The following is a 7478-nucleotide window of genomic DNA, read 5'->3' as shown; positions in this document are numbered from 1 at the left end:
AATTATCGCAATTTTATTTTATTTATCGCACTTTAATTATCGTTATTTACTTTACGCTTTAAATTAAGTCATTTGTATATTTAATATTTTACATTAGATTTTAATTGCAACTTAAGACATAAAAATGACAAACCGGTCATTAAACGGTAAAAACCCCCTTTTAAAATAATAATATTACTTATATATATATATATATATATATATATATATATATATATATATATATATATACAAATATAGTTTTTTTTAAAATATAGCGTTAAACTTGGCTAGTTCCCTGTGGACGAACCGGACTTACTAAAAATTATACTACTATACGATTAGGTACACTGCCTATAGTGTTGTAGCAAGGTTTAGGTATATCCACTATATAAATAAATAAATAACTTGTGTAAAATTGTATCGTATTTAAAAGTATTTCATAATAAAAATATAACTATTTCGTACCCATCTGCTTTAACATCAAGTATTTTTGGCGCCGCTGCCGGGGACTTCTTAAACGCCGGAAGCGAAACGCTATATATATAAAAAAAAGATTTTTATTAAGTTTTAATTTCTTTTTGTAAAAATACGTTTTAAATATTAAAAATACAAAAATATAAAAAGAAAAACAAAATATATATATTTTTAAGAGTTGTTCAAAATATATAAAATTATAAAGTATTTTTATTTCTATTTTAGTTTTTAAATATAAGTTTTATTTAATTTATATAAATATTTTATATAAATATATAAAAAAAGAGTAAAAGTAATCAGGCCCAACTGTAGCAGCCCAATATCTGGCCTGGATTCACGAACCATGCGATCGCATGGATTTACAACACTCAGCTCATGCGATCGCATGAGCTGATTTGACAGGCCTGGTACCAGCTAAATTGAATTAGGGTTTGATTAATATATAATTATTATTAATTAATTTAGATTAGGGTTTTGTTTTAATATTAATTACTTTTAGTTTTATTTAATTTGTATTTTTAAGTTATAATTAGTTTTATTAAATATATAAATTTATACTTTTATAAAATAATAATATAAAAATAATATTTTTATAAAAATTGTATTTTTACAACTTTAAGTTTTATTTTTATATTTTATATCTTTTTATTCGTAATATTTGTATTTTTATCGTTCGTAATTAGTTTTAAGATTAGTTTTAGCCGTAGTTATTTTTATTTCTAAATTTTTAGGCATTGCCGTAAAATCCCTTAAGTGCTTTTTGTGACGACCCGGGAATTTTCGACCAAATTTAAACTTTAATCTTTATATGTTTCCGATACGATAAGCAAAGTCTGTAATGTTGAATCGCAAGATTTTGAACTGTTTTAATATATCCAGTTAACCTTTGACCATTCCCAACGATTCATGAACCAATGTGTAAATATATACATATGTATGTATATGCATAAAAGTATATAAAATAATTTAAACTAATAAGTATACATTAATCAATTCGACTTAAAAAGGTAAGATAACAAATAAAATAATTAAATTATTATTACAATGAGCATATATAATTAGATATATAATATTAATATGAATCTATATAAATATATATATATATGTAATATTTCTATTAATAATTAATATATTGTAACATGTATAAAATATATAAATATTAAATATTCAATTATGATATTATATAAAATAAATAGCACATCATTAATAACATATTAGAGTTAACTATATAGATAGATATTATAATAATATTGTTATTTCTTTCAGTATTAATATTAATATTAATGTTATTAACATATAAACTATTGATGCAAATTTGTTATATATAATTAGTTGTGGTATTATTATCATCAATATTATTAACATTAATAATAATAATATTAACACTATTATAAATAGTATTATCATTATATCATTATCAATATTATCATGATTTTCATTATTATTATTATTATTATATTTATTTATTTATAAATACTAAATATATATATAGAAATAGGAATCAACTTTATATCTCAATCTACAGTGACCCATTTTTGTTTTTTGATCTCAAGTTGTTACATATCGATGTCAAATTGTACGAACCCATTCCTTTCACAAATTGCTTTATTTATTTTTTTATTATTTTCATAGCACTGATGAAAGATTTGGTCGATCCTGCTTATTTACAAAACACCAATCAACCCTTTTCCTTATCCACTACAACCAACCATTCAATTATCATCATTTATGTCAATTATAAACTGCAACTTGCTGGCTACCTTTTGACTCAAAAAGACACCTAAGAACACCTACAAGTTGCTGCTAATAACAGTCGATAACAACTCTTCAATCTCAGACTGCAACATCAAACCAACAAACATAACTATTGTGCTGCTTCTTACCACTCATCGACAACACACCATCACAAAACCATCGAGACTTTAGGGGTTCCTGATCCAATCGATCACTAACAAAACCATCAACGAAAAACCACCACAATCTAACCATATAATCAACTGCAATTCCAAATGCCACTCGATCCAGTGTGGTCACCATCTGTTCAGTCCACAACCTGCACATTTGTCACCATAATTAAAACCACTTCCTAGTTATTGTTTCAATCATCAACATAAACCATCAAAGTTTAAACATCTTTTGTCATTATCAATTGTTACATAACTCTAATTAAAAATCAACCTCTCTCATATAATTTCCATCAAGAACACTACCAAAGATCTTAATATAGTTAATGAAAGCAATCTTGGACAAAGATTTAGTTGCAATACATACCTTTGATTTAGTTGCTGCAGCTCTTATCCTGATGCTAGCGAGGATTAGACCCAAACCATCACTACTTTTGATGTTTCCACTCTGTATTCTGTTTCATTCAGCCCAAGATCGAACTCAATTGTCAAATTATAATCATCAAATTGATGTTACTGTGTATACTATTAGTTTCCTTCTATCCTTTGTTACCATCGAAACCTTAAAGTCAATTACATACCTGTTACAGTCAAGAATAACCTGTTATTTTCACTACACGATTACTGGTTCTGTTTTTACAAGAACAACAGCTCGATCTTACCTGCAACTGCTACGGTTCTCTGTTATTTTCCGGTTCAAGCTTCACCTCAAAACCCAATCGGTTTAGCCATCACCAAAACCCTTTGATTGTTTAGATTGATAATGATGATAATGAATATCGTAATAATGAACGAGGGTAAAAATTGATATAGATGAGGATGAGTGGGATGATGCTACTCTGATAAATTCGATTTGATGAAGAATTGGGGATCGAATTAGGTTTTCTTCTTGTTCTGTCGAGTTACAAACCCACCCGGTCCTTTATTAGGTATAATAAAGTTAATTAATTATTATTATTATCATTATTATTATTATTTTTATTATTAGGATATTTATTATAAATATAATTAAGGATTATAAAGGTATAGTTGTATTACATAACAGAAAAATCGAAACAGCATAGTTGGTTAACATTCTCATGTACAACGTAAGGGGCTCAGGTTCGATCCTAGGCCCCAACATTTTTTTTTATTTTTTTTTATTTTTTTTTATTTTTATTTTAATGTTTCATATTATCCCTAAACAATGTATTAAAGTTATAATTCCTATCAAATTTATTTTTTTGTTTTGTTAAAATTATTATAATTAGTATTGGTATTAGCATCTAGAATAATATTAGTAATAATATCCTTATTATTAAAATTATCATTTTTATGAAAAATTATCATTTTTAGAAGTATTATTATTATTAACAAAAGTATTATTATAGATATTATAGTTAATATTATAATTACTATTATTATTATAAAATAAAACAACTTTTTATTTGTTATTATCAATGTTATTTTATCAAATAACTATTAGTTAGATAAAACTATACTTACTACATATAACATGACTATATAAAATTTTCCTTAAACATTGACTATTTGTATAAAGTATATAAAACAAATATATTTAACTAGGTTATTAATGAAACACAAAATTTATTAAGATAACATTTAAAATATATAAATCTGTTCGAATACAATTATAGGTGTTAATATATATACAAATGATATAGGTTCGTGAATCCAAGGCCAACCCTGCATTTGTTCAATGTCGTATATGTATTTTTACTACAAAATACATTAGGTGAGTTTCATTATTCCCCTTTTAAATGCTTTTGCAATATATATTTTTGGGACTGAGAATACATGCGCTGCTTTTATAAATGCTTTACGAAATAGACACAAGTGATTGAAACTACATTCTATGGTTGGATTATCAAATCGAATATCACCCTATATAGTCTGGTAATCTAAGAATTAGGGAACAGAAACCCTAATTGACGCGAACTCTAATGATAGATCTATCGGGCCCAACAAGCCCCATCCAAAGTACCGGATGCTTTAGTACTTCGAAATTTATATCATATCCGAAGGGTGTCCCGGAATGATGGGGATATTCTTATATATGCATCTTGTTAATGTCGGTTACCAGGTGTTCAATCCATATGAATGATATTTTTGTCTCTATGCATGGGACGTATGTTTATGAGAAATGGAAATATGAAATCTTGTGGTCTATTAAAATTATGAAATGATTATTTATATTAAACTAATGAACTCACCAACCTTTTGGTTGACACTTTAAAGCATGTTTATTCTCAGGTACGAAAGAAATCTTCCGCTGTGTAATTGCTCATTTTAAAGATATTACTTGGAGTCATTCATGACATATTTCAAAAGACGTTGCATTCGAGTCGTTGAGATCATCAAGATTATTATTAAATCAGTTATAGTTAGATATATTATAAAATGGTATGCATGCCGTCAACTTTGGTTGTAATGAAAGATTGTCTTTTCAAAAACGAATGCAATATTTGTAAAATGTATCATATAGAGGTCAAATACCTCGCGATGTAATCAACTGTTGTGAATCGTTTATAATCATTATGGACTTCGTCCGGATGGATTAGGACGGGTTTTTACAGTTGGTATCAGAGCAGAGGTCTTAGCGAACCAGGTCTGCATTAGTGTGTCTAACTGATAAGTCGTTAGGATGCATTAGTGAGTCTGGACTTCGACCGTGTCTGTATGTCAAAAGTTTTGCTTATCATTTCGTGTCAAAAATTACCTGCTTATCATTCTTAGAGAATCACTTGCTTATCATTCTTAGTCTAGACACGTTTTACTGCATTGACTGCATAAATAGTGTATAGACAAAATTCATATCTTAGCGTATCTGTTACTGTAGATCTTGCCTGATATCTTCCGTAAATTTCTCCGTAATTTAAGGGAACCTGGTACTATATATCTATGCATATTATGCATTGAGAATACCATCCAACTATCAATTGCTGTCACTAAACTTTTCATACCAAATTTTTTTTCTGAGATAGCGTAAGATGGCCTCTACGAACCAACCAAGTTCATCTGACTCCGAAGATAGCGTGACAGGAGCTCACCAACCAATCAACTACCGTGATTACTGGAGAAAATGGGGGTGGGTTCGCGACATACTCACCCTATGGAGAAGGGAAGAAGGTACTCCATATCATGAACCGAATCTACCACCTAACCTTGGAGTACTTGACCCGCTCACCGGCGAACCCGTTCGCAACACCGTTTATACCCTTTTTGCAAGAATTTTTCATCTTGAGGCTACCATTTACGGAACTAGAGAAGGTATCCGATCTCTACCTCACACTGGTAACCAACCAGGGTTAATAGAAGAAGTTAAAGAACTTCGAGCTCGAGTGTTAACTTTAGAGAGCATGGTACACAATTTGCAAGCACCATCAGTATCACCAACACCAGTAACATCACCAACCTTAGCACCAACATCATTAGTACCACCAACAACAACATCCGCACCACCAGCTTCGACATCTCATTCTATACCTCAAGTATAATCATCGTTCTACGTATCGTTCTATCTATTTTATTTTCGTTCGACATGGCGATTATGTAATCTCTAGTGTTTTAGAAATTACATATTCTTGTTCTAATGATAAATCAAATGAGATCAATATCACATTAACTCATTAAATTCATGATTACATCTGAAGAAAATATATACGTATATATGTTTTCATAAAGATTGTAATTAAAAATTCTTTTGTACAAACTGTTAATGGTGAAAATATTTTAACGGGTAGGTAATACCCGAGGAGTATTTAGATTTCACATTAATAAGTTACACTGTACATTCTTCGGAATTGATTCAACGATCATTTACTATCCTATATACAACCATCGATTTACGTATCCGTTCACCAAAGAACAACTATTTTCATTCAAATTCAATTTCATATTTGGATTTTGATCTATCAGAATCCAACAAGTGGCATAATGAAGAAATAATGGACACAATAAAAATTGATTAGAAACCGACTAATTGACAATATGAAATTTTTGTTAAGAAACCACGCTAACAAAATCCTAGCTAACTGTTCCTAGCTAACTGTTAATTCCATATTACATTTTATTTATCGCAATTTATTTTATCGCAATTTTAATTCTCGCAATTTTATTTATCGTTATTTAATTTCTGTTATTTACTTTACGCATTTTATTTACCGTCATTTAATTTCTGTATTTATTTTACGCACTTTAAATATCGGGACACGTATACAAAGTTTTGACATATTATATCGACACATCTATATATATTATTTGGAATCACCATAGACACTCTATATGCAGTAATGATCGAGTTCTCTATACAGGGTTGAGGTTGATTCTATAATAATATATATACTTTGAGTTGTGATCGAGTCTGAGACATGTACACGGGTCACGATACGTATTAATTAATTCGAATATTATATATTAAATTATATATGAATTATTGGACTGTCAACTATGGACTAATAACATTGGACAATTAAAATGAATTAAAATATTGATTATAATATATGAAACTAAATAATTCTTCAAGTTTGCCACTTGATTTCATCTTAAATTCCATTTGTATCTTAATGATTACAATCTGCGTTCAAACCTTTCGTGATTCTTGAAAGCACCTCAATCAAGAGGATGAACCAACCACACTTCATTCATAGAAGAAAAGATTAATGTATATAACTATGCACCTGAAAAATCACGGAACCTGAGTAAACGTTTAAAACATAGCTGTGCTAATTCTTTCGGCATTGTTATTACCGAAAATAACTTTGCGATCTCTTTTCAAAGTAGCCAATTTTGTCACAGCTCCAACAAATCAACTTCGACTTTTCATTCGAAGTAGCCTTACTATAAATCCTGATTACCCTTTTGATATCGGAGAATTCTTTTATATTCTACCATATTACCAGCAGACATACCTGTAATATCGTTGCTCCTTGGTTTAAATCCCTCAGGCAAATCACTACATTTATCTATTGAAGTCTCATCACATTCTCATCCACATCTGGTAACGAGAATTGCCATATCAATTACCGAGAATCAGCAAATCTGTATTGTGAGCCTCACAACGCTTCCACATCAACAGTTATATGTAAACATATAACATCTATCTCTTAGAATTATGAT

The sequence above is a fragment of the Rutidosis leptorrhynchoides genome, chromosome 1, assembly GCF_046630445.1.
Source record: "Rutidosis leptorrhynchoides isolate AG116_Rl617_1_P2 chromosome 1, CSIRO_AGI_Rlap_v1, whole genome shotgun sequence".
NCBI lineage: Eukaryota > Viridiplantae > Streptophyta > Magnoliopsida > Asterales > Asteraceae > Rutidosis > Rutidosis leptorrhynchoides.
This window is presented reverse-complemented; position numbering follows the sequence as displayed.